The sequence below is a fragment of the Podarcis pityusensis genome, assembly GCF_964106645.2.
Source record: "Podarcis pityusensis genome assembly, chromosome: 16".
Taxonomy (NCBI): Eukaryota; Metazoa; Chordata; class Lepidosauria; order Squamata; family Lacertidae; genus Podarcis; species Podarcis pityusensis.
Window position 1 is genome coordinate 29,331,596 of NC_138041.1, and position 13,341 is coordinate 29,344,936.

At 45.1% G+C, this 13,341-nt stretch overlaps 1 long non-coding RNA gene across 1 annotated transcript; it reads right to left on the reverse strand.

Moving 5' to 3' along the window:
- Nucleotides 1–265: 265 nt before the first annotated feature.
- Nucleotides 266–8,568, reverse strand: LOC308465458. Its single transcript, XR_013980459.1, has 2 exons — nt 7,058–8,568; nt 266–6,938 (listed from the first exon to the last, which is right to left on the reverse strand). It is a non-coding gene; the product is annotated as an uncharacterized lncRNA (long non-coding RNA).
- Between the last annotated feature and the right edge of the window lie 4,773 nt (nt 8,569–13,341).

Genomic DNA, 13,341 nt, shown 5'->3' on the forward strand with positions numbered 1-13,341 from the left:
TTCCAACCCCATATATGTATATCTGTGAAAGGAATATTAATCAAGTCAAATATACTAGAGGGACCTGCCATGACTGGTCTATAAACTAGAAATGCATAGCTTACTGGTGTAAACAGGGACATTTTCCTTCCCAAGGGGAAAAGGCTTCCTGTCACATCCTGTTAATCTGTTTGACATGCAGTGTTTTGCAGAACCTTTGAGAGAGCAAGGGAATGCGCAGAACAATTTTTAGAACAATGGTGGAGGGGATTTTTTATTTAAAAAATTAAGTAAATCCACCCTCTAATAGTGGTAAGGGAGGGATGGGAAAGCATTTAAGAATTATTAGTGCCTGCTTTTGAAAGTAAGGTGGGCTGGGAAATAGAGCTACATATGCCTTGCTTCTTATCGAGAGATGCAGAGCACTGGAGGAAGCCAGAAATCTTATGCTGGGAGGGTGAATCTGATAAATATAGCTTTACAGAGACATTGGATGGTACAAGGCGGCTGGCAGAGATGATCAGAACTGTCTTAAATCGGTTTGGGGTAGGGAGTTCTCAAAGCATATAGATGCCCATGTGTTTGTCAATCCTAGGGCATTTCCCAAATACAGCGTGCAAGAAATAATGTGTGCGTGTCAGTACTTGCATGTACAGAAATGATACACACACACACACAAGAGTACATGCAAGTACTGCCACACACCTGCACCTGCTGCTGTAAGTGAATTTCCTGAAGGCTGCTGATGGCTTGGCTTGATACTGCAGGTTTTCTTCTGATAGGATGAACAACGAAGGGGTTGTTTCGGCAGATTTGGCAGCTGAATATCGTTAATCACAGCAATGACTTTAATCATTGACACTGAGTGGAACTCAAGAGTGGGATGATGCCTTGCTTCTGTTCCCCACCCCCAAACCCCACAGCTTCGCTTTTTTTTCATGCGCTCCCAAAGCAATTAGAATCTTTTTCGCAAAAAGCTCTAAAACTTCTAGAAAGAAAGTTGCCCTCGTTTGACATGGGCTTTGCTCTCCGTGTTCTGGCACCGCCTGCTTTTGCCTGTTGGCTTAGACCAGTAAATGACTTCATCACCTGAACAAAAGCGGTCATGTTTCGGGTGAGGTGGGCAGCATCCTGAAAATCTCTCTTTGCCAGGTGCCGGGTGGCAGAGGATGATTCACGCTGTACTTTATCCTCATTTGTGCCCAGGTCTCTACGACTAGAAAGGGAGCACAGCACCTTTAATCAGTCTGTGGGCCACCCTCACGTCTAAGCAAGCTTCCTATATCCTAGTTTCTACACACACAAACCTCTCTGTTTTTCCAGAGGCACCAGAAAGACATTCTAGCCAGGCAAGAACACTCAAGGGGTGGTATCAAGATGAAGCCCACAGGCCAGATAGAGAGGCCTCCGTTTTACTGTAGTCAATGCACGAGTCAGGCATAAGAACAGTGTTTCTCAAATTTGGCTCTCCAACTGTCGTTGGACTACAACTCCCATCATCCCTGGCAACTGCTCCTGCTAGCTAGGGATGATGGGAGTTGTAGTCCAAGGACATCTTGGAGGCCGCAGAGGTTTCCCACCCAACAGCAAGGTCCCTTTGGAGAGCTAAATGCATGGTATGCTGGCAACATCAGCCCTGCATACTTTGAAAAATCATGGAATCATAGAATTGTAGAGTTGGAACGATGGCTATGGGGCAGCGGTTCTCAACCTGTGGGTCCCCAGATGTTGTTGGACTACAACTCCCATCATCCCTGAGCTCTGGCCTTGCTAGCTAGGGGTGATGTGAGTTGTAGTTCAACAACATCTGGGGACCCACAGGTTGAGAAAGGCTGCTATGGGGTAATGAATTCCTGTTTAGTCCCCAGAACCAAGTTGACTTGAATTCGAAGGAAGAGGAGATAAAATATATATGGGAAACCCAGCCAGATGGGCGGGGTACAAATAATAAATTATTATTATTATTATTATTATTATTATTATTATTCTTCTTCTATGTTTCATAGTCAGCTGTCAGTTGATAGAAATGGAAACCAGCTGCTGCTGCTGTTGCTTCCTTTATGGATTCAACCCCCCCCCCAACTCATTACCTTTCTTAATGACAGGGATGGTTTAATACTACTGTTTACTCTCTATATGTTACAATATGTCAAACACATAGACTTTTAACTGCTGTAAGTTTTATTCAGTGGGAATGTATAGTTATACAAGCCCAAAACATGGGTGGGACAGTCACTGTCGGATAGCCAAGTCCTCCTGTTCCATTTTGCCTCTTCTTTGCCTTATTTTCTGGTCTTCTAACTAGAATGACCACTCACAGCCTCAGACGTGTACTATTTGGACTTGAATTCTCCCTGGAGATTCATTACATCAGGAGCTGCCCTGCTAAATTTCTTCCAGGGCTTAGATTCCACTGACAAACTGCGGAAGTCAGATTCATACTACACAGTTTTGCAAAAGCAATAGAAATGCAGTTGTAGGGCCAGAACATTCAGTGTGCGGAAGACTATAAAAGTAAAGGAAGGCCATGAAATCAGCCCTCCATGCAAGCATTTATATGAATGCATAGCCTTGTAGAGTAGCAGTTTAGGGATGGGAGGTGGGGGAATTTGTTTCTGTCTGCATTTTAGTGAGAAGCTAGCTAATGCACACTTCTGGAACCAGGGTGTGAACCCAAACGCAATCATTGTGCAGGGCACCAAAAATAGGGTTGCCATACGTCTGGAATTTGTCCGGGATTTCAATGATGGAATTATCGTCGGTTGGAAATCGGTAAAATGTCACACAATGAAGTGTGCGTTGCTTTCCCAAAACCAGCTTTTGTGCCCCGGATTTTTACCTCTTGAAATATGGCAACCCTAACCAAAACATGTATTTTGACCCTTAAAAGCATTAACCACTTGACCATACGTCTTTAATAAGTTTTTTTTTTCTACTTCCCATCCTACATTTTTAAAGAGCAGATTCTCAGACAACATAATTCTGCCTTATTGTTACTGTTATTATTACGATGATGATGATGATGATTTTGCAGCATACGGCCTATATAAAGAGTCCACTCTCTGGACAGTCTGTTGGCCATCTTTGCTTTGGCCAAACTAGAGACGATCAAGCTGCTACGCTTAATAATGCAACATGCTTTTTGTCGAGCCGTTTCTCCAGCATTTGGCATATTATATAACTACAGAAGTACAAGCAGTAATGCTCCTCTTCTGTAACTACTCCTGCTGATTCCTCCCCCCGCAAGTTGTCAGTATTAATGACTTTGAGAATACTTAACTGTTGCTTTATCTTGGCAGCATTCCTTCATTCTGCCCTGTTGCCTAACCAACCTTGAAAGGAACCCCAACAAAAATTATGTTTAGAAGTAAGGAAGTTTTTATTCTGTGTGTCATTTTAAACGTAATCCTATTTATTTTTAAACACTGTCTGCTGATAACGAAGACTGAAAAAGGGTGGGCTTTTATAAACTGTTGCTCTGGTACTTTGGTAGCCAGAGGTTTGTTAGCTTTTTCATAGTTACGATATGTGCATGAACTGTAACCCTGTTCTTATTAATCATGATTATATGCTTATTCAGATTGTAACTTCTTTAAGCACACAGATTTTCCTAATGGTGCTTGTGTATATTCTGCAATATTCCCTGTTATTTATTTTTGCATGAGGTTGGTTGGATTTGTGTGTGTATTATATATGTAATATGTGTATATTATATAGTATGTGTATATTATATATATAATTTTTCCAGTATTCGCACAGAGTGCCTCATGTACCTATTTGCGTACCATCAGGAAGAAAATGCAGAGAACATTGGCGGGGGGGGGGGATCACTGGCTATAGGATGTGATGGTTTGAAGTGTTAATAAACAACGAAAATGTTTCATTTGTCCTTTTCTGCGCTTCATTTACAAATGGTGTGCTTTTCCCCAGCTCATGGACACCAGAATCATTTTTACTTTGGGTTCCACCCCACCTCCCCAGTTGTTATTTCATCCACCCTTTCTCTTTGCCAAACTGTGAAAAAGAAAAGCTTTGAAAAGAAAATGTGGAAAGGGTGTTTCTTCCACACAGCTGGATTGTAGCTACATTGTTTTCCAGCTGTCACAACAAGTTTTTTGTTTTGTTTTCTGGGAGAGAAAGTGGGAGTGGGGAGAGAAAACCCACTGCACCCTAGTGATTCTGGAAAAGATGGAACTGCAATGTCTCATAGCTTGCAACAGAGTTTACCTGAGAGTGGGTATGGGGAACCTTTGACCCGCCAGATGTTGATGTACTACAACTCCCATCAGTCCCAAGCAAGCATGGCATGGGATTACGGGAGTTGTAGTTCATCAGTGTCCGGAAGCCCAGAGGCTCCCTACACCCACCTTAGAAGAATGGCTGCATGGGTTGTTATCATAGCTGTCAACTTACAGATTTGAAAATAAGGGACCAGCAGCCTCGAAAAGGGACGCAGGTGGCGCTGTGGGTTAAACCACAGAGCTTAGGACTTGCTGATCAGAAGGTCAGCAGTTCGAATCCCCGCGACAGTGTGAGCTCCCGTTGCTCGGTCCCTGCTCCTGCCAACCTAGCAGTTCAAAAGCACATCAAAGTGCAAGTAGATAAATAGATACCGCTCCAGGGGGAAGGTAAACGGTGTTTCCGTGCGCTGCTCTGGTTCGCCAGAAGCGGCTTAGTCATGCTGGCCACATGACCCGGAAGCTGTACGCCGGCTCCCTTGGCCAATAAAGCGAGATGAGCGCCGCAACCCCAGAGTCGGTCACGACTGGACCTAATGGTCAGGGGTCCCTTTACCTTTACCTTCGAAAATAAGGGATCAGCAGCCCAAATAAGGGATTTTCCGGGCACAGGTATGTTCAACTTCTGAGCCCCTCCGAGCCAAAGGCAGAAAGCCCAGCTAACAACCAAACGAAGCCTCAAGTGGTGGTTCCCACAGTGCAGCAACCCAGCAAAGGGGATGCAGCAAGGAAAATCACCGTCACCTCTCCGCTGGGAAGCGCTGAGCAAGGGCGAGTCCCCAGGCAACGCGGCCGATTTGATTGGCACAAGGCATGCAAGCTCCACCCCCCCAGTCGTTCTTAGACTCCTTATTGGGTGAGTAACGCAGCCAAGCAACACAGTTGGAGCCTCCCTCCTCCCTGGTCGGCAGGGAGGGAGGGAGAGGAGCTGCTTCCTTTGCAACCCGGGAAATTTAACGGACATCATCAATAAGGGACAGCAGCGGGACACGGCGCTGGGATAAGGGAGTTTCCTGCCAAATAAGGGATGGTTGACAGCTATGGTTGTTATTGTTGTTACTTTTTCATGCCGCCAGCTCTGCATTTTGGGGCTTGAAATTGAAAAAAGGTGCTGTGTTACATGGTGAGTTTGGCAAAACATCCCATCCTCTACCACTCTACCTGCCTAGGACAGAGAGAAAGGTGACAGTATATCTCCCTCCTAGGGATGTAGTTGAAATTTGATTCAGTTCAGATTTAAAGGTGAACCTATCTAATGCACACTTTTCTGAAACAACGTGTCAACCGAAACGTGGCCATCCTTTGAAATTTGCACTTCTCTGAATTTTGCAATGCAGTTCTCCAGCCAAACTGCATATGCAGGCATTAAAGTGTTCATGCAGACTGCAAATATTAGTGACAATGACACTAAAAATGCATTATGTTAGAAGCAAATGCTTGCAGAAATGTGTATATTAGGTGAAACTGTGCATAGAAATAGAAATTTGCACAAAAATGCTGGTGAATTTTCACACCCTTTAAAAAAAACATATCACAAACTGATGTGGAAATGTGGAGAAACAAACTTAGGAATGGAAAAATTAACTGAAATAAACCAAAACTGACAAATTTGCCTATCTCTATCCCCCCCATTGGCTCAACTGGAACTAACTGCCGCCTGACTTCTCCACAAACTGCCTCCATTTTATTTTATTTATTTGTTTATTGAATTTATATACTGCCCTATACCCACAGGTCTCTGGGCGGCTTACAGAATAAAATCACAATATAAAACCACAAAATCCATAATCAAAATAAAAAACAATACCCCCCCACACACAAAAATAAAACACCCCACACACATTTTAAAAGGGTATAGGATGTCAATCAAATCAACTAAAGGCCTAGTTAAAAAGGAACGTTTTTGCCTGGCGCCTAAAAGTGTGTAATGAAGGCGCCAGGCAAACTTCCCTGGAGAGAGCATTTCACAGACGGGGAGCCACTGCAAAGAAGGCCCGTTCTTGTGTTGCCACCCTCCAGATCTCTTGAGGAGGAGGCACATGAAGAAGGGCCTCAGAAGAATATCTCAGGGTTTGTGTAGGTTCATATGGAAAGAGGCGGTCCTTGAGGTAGTGTGGTCCCGAGCCACCCTGAACTCCATCCCCAGGAAGGCCTACTTGGCTCCAAATTTGCCATCATTTTGACGCCATTTTGTTTCCCCAGGCATTTGGGCATCAATGAGTACTTATTTTGAACTTTCCTCTTTGACAAGGGATGGGATTTGTCAAGCAATGACGAGCAGCTAAGAGGAAGATGGGATTCTGGACCAGTCCATTACCTGCCATACTGGCTATTTGCCATGCTTGCAGTCTGATATGATACAGTTACTCCTCTTATCTCATTCATTGCATGTGTACATCTGAAGGCAACCCTGTATTGGGAAATTTTTGTCTAATGTTTTACCATTTTTTATGTGCTGTAAGTCGCCCAGAGTGGCTGGGGAAACCCAGCCAGATAGGTGGAATATAAATAATAAAATTCTTATTCTTATTCTTACATCAAGCCTCTAGAACCAGCAATTCCTAGCCTTTGGTTCCCAGGCAAATTTGGGCTGTAACACCCACCATCCCTAGATGGCATAGTCCATGTGCAAGAATGATGGGAATTTTAGTCAGGAACATCTTGAGTGCCAGAGGTTCCCATCCCTGCACCATGGCTTAGACTAGACCAGCGGTTCTCAACCTGTGGGTCCCCAGATGATGTTGGACTACAACTCCCATCATCCATGGCTAGCAAGGCCAGAGCTCAGGGATGATGGGAGTTGTAGTCCAACAACATCTGGGGACCCACATGTTGAGAACCGCTGGACTAGACAATGCTCTTAACTGTTTGTTTTTGCTTTTTACAGATCTACTGTTCGCATGCTACTATACCCACAGACACTGGGGCAGTGAGATTAATACCCATGTCACCCAAATGCAGCAAAAAATACCCATTTTATTCACCTGTGCCTGTTTAAGGTTCCCAGAGACTTTGGGTACAAGGTAAAGAAACCAAACATAGTTGCAACTGCTGTCATTCAGCTGGTGGGTTTTTTTTATTTTTGCAAGAAAGTTTTTACCTGTTTGCTTTGTCTTTGTGGTGCTACCTACAAACTCTCAAAAAAGAAGTATCGCTGTGGAAGGAGCGTGGTGACACCACTTTGAGCCGCTGTCTGAAGACTGGAATTGCTCCTAGTGTATTTGCTTTTCAAAGCCACTAAGAAGAAACCCCACTTTCTGATCCAAAACAAGAGACTTGATCTTTGCTCTGATTTGTTTTCAAAAATATTAAGTATTGAACCACTGCACACAGAATGGTAGCTATTGATGTGACCTGAAAGGATCGTGCTTTGAGCCTTCTGGCAAAGAGGGGAAAGGCAAGGTAGGGATTATCAAAGCAGAAGGTCAATAAACTTTTTCCTCTTTCTGAAAAATAGAATCATCCCCCTGTCAAGTGTTCAAAGCTTTTGAAATAAAATACAGTCAAAACAAAACAATTTATGCCACATTATAAATGTCTATGCTAGTACTGAAACTTCTTCCAGGGAACGGCAAAGATATTAATGGGGTAACTGTGTTAAATACAAATGCAAGAGTTGCCAAGTAAATTAGAAGAATCAGGAATGTTTGTTTATAACTGGAATATTGTTCTATGCTGGAATTTGCAGAACAATCCGGATAGGCAAAGAGCGATGAGATCCTTATAGACTGGAACATAATATTGTTGATGAGCTTCAAGGGCTTTAGTAATTTTCATGATGTGATCTAAATAGACTCTTGTTTGCTGTGAAAAATCAAAATCTTGTGTGTAAATTTTTTTTATTGTACTTTGTTTCTACACTTTATTGTTGATAAGCAAAACACGTAGTCTAATGGCATCTTATTAACACAGATGCGTGTGGCCCCTTTATCTTCAGCACATCTCAACTTTTCATAGAATGTCAGCGATACCAACCACCTCCTCTGTTTCGTGGCCTTCTGACACCTCTTTATATTAACTTTTGTGTGTGTTTGTGTGTCAGCTGAGAATAACCTTTCATATATCTGATGAAGAAGGCTGTAATCCAGAAAAACATAGGCTGCAATAAATCTGAGCCTTTGCTTAAGGACATTGGTGATATCATCTGTGGCCAAACCTTATAATTTCCACACCCAGCAACCTCATGCACCTCTGTTCTGTCATCTGCATTGGCTTCCACACATCTTGTTAGTGTTGTTTTCATTCCAGAATGCAAACCAAGACTTAGGTGAGGAACCGTGACTCTCTAAAAGATAATGTGCAACATGCCTTTTCAGGGGTAGTCAACATACTGCTGTCCCTATATCATTGGCTTCCACCTCCCCTAGATCCTAGCCAGCATGATAAACTGTCAGGGATGATAGGATGTCCATCAACATCTAGAGAACCACAGATTGCCCACCACAGTCTTTGGAGACTGCTTCCCACATTAGAAAACCATTGCAAAATTTTAACGCATCTGATGAAATGAAAATTATGCATTGTGCATTCAGGAAGCTTTTTCTCCTCCCAAATACTAGCCCTCAGGGTCGTCTGGTGAAGATGAATGTTGGAAGATTCAGAACAGGCCAAAGAAGGTTTCTTCACACAACCATGGAACGGTGCTCCCATGGGTGGCTTCGAAAGAAAATAAGACAAATTCATAAAGGGCAAAGTTTTCCATGTCTACAAGCCATGATGGCTACGTTCTGCCACTGCTGTTGCAGGCAGTATGCCTCAGAATCGCAAGTGGGGAGAATGGTGGTTGCGTTCATGCGACCACTTGTAGGCTTCCCAGAGGCATGTGGTTGGCCAGTGCAATAAATGTGTTTCTATCCAACGTAGCGGGACACGGGTGGTGCTGTGGGTTAAACCACAGAGCCTAGGACTTGCTGATCAGAAGGCCGACGATTCGAATCCCCGCAACAGGGTGAGCTCCCGTTGCTCGGTCCCTGCTCCTGCCAACCTAGCAGTTCCAAAGCACGTCAAAGTGCAAGTAGATAAATAGGTACCGCTCCAGCGGGAAGGTAAACGGCGTTTCCGTGCGCTGCTCTGGTTCTCCAGAAGCGGCTTAGTCATGCTGGCCACATGACCTGGAAGCTGTAGGTCGGCTCCAATAAAGCGAGATGAGCGCTGCAACCCCAGAGTCGGTCACAACCGGACCTAATGGTCAGGGGTCCCTTTACCTTTACCTTATCCAACGTAGCACCAAGTTAAATACACCGGGGCGTATATTTGCACAAGAGTGTGCACAAGCAAGTTGCCTGTAACTTTGTTGCACAATAGATGGTGCAGTTGGTTGCACAGTGAGTTTCTGCAAGCACAACTGATGAGTTTGGGTTCCTCTGTTGCGCAACATTAAAGCTCACCAGTCCGTTAGCGCAAACTCTAGCAGCTTTTGGACTGTAGTCCGTTACTCTCTATTGGTTTGAGGGTGTAGGGTGTTGCTTATGTCGCCTGTGACTTTCCAGATGAGGTGGTCTATAAATGAAAGTAACACAAGATGATGACTTGTTGCTTGTTGCTGCAGTCCTGCAGGTGCTTCGATGCATGTAAGACCCATTCACTTCTATGGGGCCTACAAGGGCTGAATGATATGCAGGACCGCAGTTTTTGCCATCTGTTCCTCCCCCTCAACGTGAAAGCTGCTCCGATTATGTAATAAGAGGATGAAAAATATTTTTGTACCAAGTAACATTGTCATCTGTGATCTCTCTCTCCCCCCCCCCCCCCGCTTCATGTTCCTGACCAATTTTAAAAAAAGAAATCGCTGGGGGGGGGGGACCTGTTTCATGCTGTTCTACTCTGTCGCGTTGGGAAACTGTTAGAGCAAACAGGTGCTTGGGGTGGCTAGATTTACACTTAGCGAGTTTATCTCTCTCTGAATTGCTGGTCTTTTAGACTACGTTTTACTTATTTTCTATTTCATTAACTTAACTTGTGTTTTTCAGACCACCCCTCAGGGTCAAAACAGACCTCTTAAAAGCGATTTATAACATAAAATCTGCAGCAGATTGCACCTGTACTCAAAGAACTGCAATAGCTGCCAGTTTGCTCCTGGGGGAGGTTAGTGGTGTTACTATTGGTCTATACAGCCTTCTCCACCCTGGGATGATCAGCCAAAAAATACTGAGGCTGTTATCAAGTTTGTTTAAGAAGAGGGAGAGGTACAGAATTTTGCTGGAGGAAAGTGGTAGCTAATGTGTTTTCACGATACACAAATGTTGTAGGAGACATCATCTCAGAAGAGGCTATCTTCCTGAGCCTCTTGGGCTTGCCGATCGTATGGTTGGCAGATTGAATCCGTGTGATGGGGTGAGCTCCCATGGCTTTGTCCCAGCTCCTGCCAACGTAGCATTTTGAAAGCATACCAGTGTGAGTAGATAAATAGGTATCGCTACAGCAGGAAGGTCAATGGTGTTTCGGTGCGCTCTGGCATTCATCACGGAGTCCCGTTGTGCCAGAAGCTATTTAGTCATGCTGGCCACAAGTCCCAGAAAGCTGTCTGCGGACAAACGCCGGCTCCCTCTGCCTGAAGCGAGATGAGCGCTCCACCCCATGGTCCAGTGATGGCCAAACTGGGCCCTCCAGTTCTCATCATTCCTGACCACTGGACCTGTTAGCTAGGGATGATGGGAGTTGTAGTCCAAAAACAGCTGGAGGGCCAAGTTTGGCCATCACTGCCATAGTCAATTTCATCTAGACTTAACCATCCAAGGGTCTTTTACCTTTTACCTTTACTGTCTTTTTTAATATGCTGCTTGCTGATTTGGAAGCTTCTCTGTCAAAACCATGTACCTATCTCTTTGTAATGGCTGTACAACAAAGCACTGGATATAAAGAGCTGAATGGGCACAGAGTTATGAGCTGTGGATTTAAACACTTAATTTTTGTGATCTGACTGCTAAAATGACAAAGGAACAGCAGGATCCATACCCTCAGTATCTGTTTTTGCACTGGAGTTGTCAGTATGGTGCTCTCCAGATGATTTCAGACTCCAGCTCCCATCAGCCCCAGCTAGGGTGGTCAGTGGCCAGGGAAGATGGGACTTGCTGTACAAAACAGCTAGAGGACAGCAGGCTTGCAATGCCTGGAATAAGATCCAGTGTAGTGCCATGATTAGTGCTTTGATTATGACCTGGAAGACCAGGGTTCAAATCTCCACTCAGCCACGAAGCTCACTGGGTGATGTAAATTCTGATGGGGTGGTGAATTTGACGCATGTCTCAAATCTACGCCGCTAATAAGAGTTTTCGTCTTTTCCTTTAGCTGAAATGTTTTCCTTAATAAAGCTGAATAACAGTTGCTGTAACCTCAGGCTTACAATCTTAAAAGGCACCACAAAAGGGAAAAAAGAGCCAGTCAGTTTGCGGGGGGGGGGGGGCGGGGGAGAGAAGCAAGAAACCAGATCTTAGTTGCAATGTTGTTATAAGGACCAGCTGGAATAGAAAATTCAAGGAGAGCACAAAAGTGGCTGGTCTCTCAGCGGAGTGGCACACATTTCATAGCACAGCTGCACCATGAGGCAGTGCTAGCATGTTCTCTTTTTTTTACCATGCAATATGCGAGCTTAGATGCAAGCTGTAATTAGCTGGTGGAATTGATGCCATATAAAAAGCAGGAAGATCTACGCTTCACATACAGGCTTTTGTACCACTGCAGTGCCTTCAAGCACGGGGTCTGGATTTTTTACAGCATTCTTGCAGGCATGGATATGAGCTGTGGTTATTAGAGCGTTGATTTGAGACAACTGACAGTAATTTTTTATTTAAAAAAATCAAGATGCTATACCTTTTTTAAGCCAACGTGCCACAGATTCATGACACTTTTTTGGCTTTGCTGTTGGAAACAGTACGTCCCATGATGAGTGCTGGGAATCACAGATGGGCAGAGTGCTGTTGTACTCAGGTCCTGTTTACTGGTCCTGGCCTGATCCAGCAGCCTCATGTTCTTATGTTTTTACAGTGAATTTTCACATGCACACAGAAGCATGCTATGATTTGAAAGTGGATTTGACAGGGTCCCATGTATTGAAACGTGGGTTTCAATAAATGGGATGCGGGTGGCGCTGTGGGTTAAACCACAGAGCCTAGAACTTGCCGATCAGAAGGCCGGCGGTTCAAATCCCCGCGACGGAGTGAGCTCCCGTTGCTCGGTCCCGGCTCCTGCCAACCTAGCAGTTCAAAAGCACATCAAAGTGCAAGTAGATAAATAGGTACTGCTCCGGCAGGAAGGTAACTGGCGTTTCCGTGCGCTGCTCTGGTTCGCCAGAAGCGGCTTAGTCATGCTGGCCACATGACCCGGAAGCTGTACGCCGGCTCCCTCGGCCAATAAAGCGAGAGGAGCGCCGCAACCCCAGAGTGGCTGGACCTAATGGTCAGGGGTCTCTTTACCTATGTATTGAAAAACAAATCACGAGCATTCCTGCAGCTCTAATGGATCCGTAATAGATTTAATTAAGGCAGTCCATATGCCAAGATGTCGACTGCGGTTTAGACAACAGGTGCTTGGGGTTTGCCGGTGGTTGTTTCTTTAATCGAGCCATCACGATCCATTAAATTCCTCCCCCCACCCCCACGTGTGGATCAAACCCGCTTTGCTACCCGAAGAAAAACTTTAGGAATATGGCTCCACGGTTTTTAGGAAGCATATGCTTTAATTTAAAACTACTTTGCCACGTGCATTTTTCCATCCCAGTTTCCTCAGAAGCAAGCCCTAGCGCGGTACAGTTTACCCTGTTAGGCAGGTATGCATGAGATTGCAGCCGTCTCAGAGTGGGAACCCACCTTAACCGCGAATCGGAACAGGAGCCTGTTTAAAAGGCTGCAGGGGAGCAATCACGTGACCCACAGCTTTCCTCCCCCGCCTCCTCTGCGGCTCTGAAGTTACCGCAGTCCCCGCAGAGGCCACGCCTCGCCCGCCAGAGACCACGCCCTCCCCAGGCAAGCCCGTGAAGCCGAAGCCACGCCCCTTTCGCGGCGGCTGCTTAACTGCGACTCGTCCCCACCTCCAAATCCCGCCCAGTTCTCCTCGGCGCGAGAGGCGGCGCGCGACGGGCGAGGAAGCAACGCCCCCTCCGTTCCCTTTTTGCGGCTTATAGGTTTGG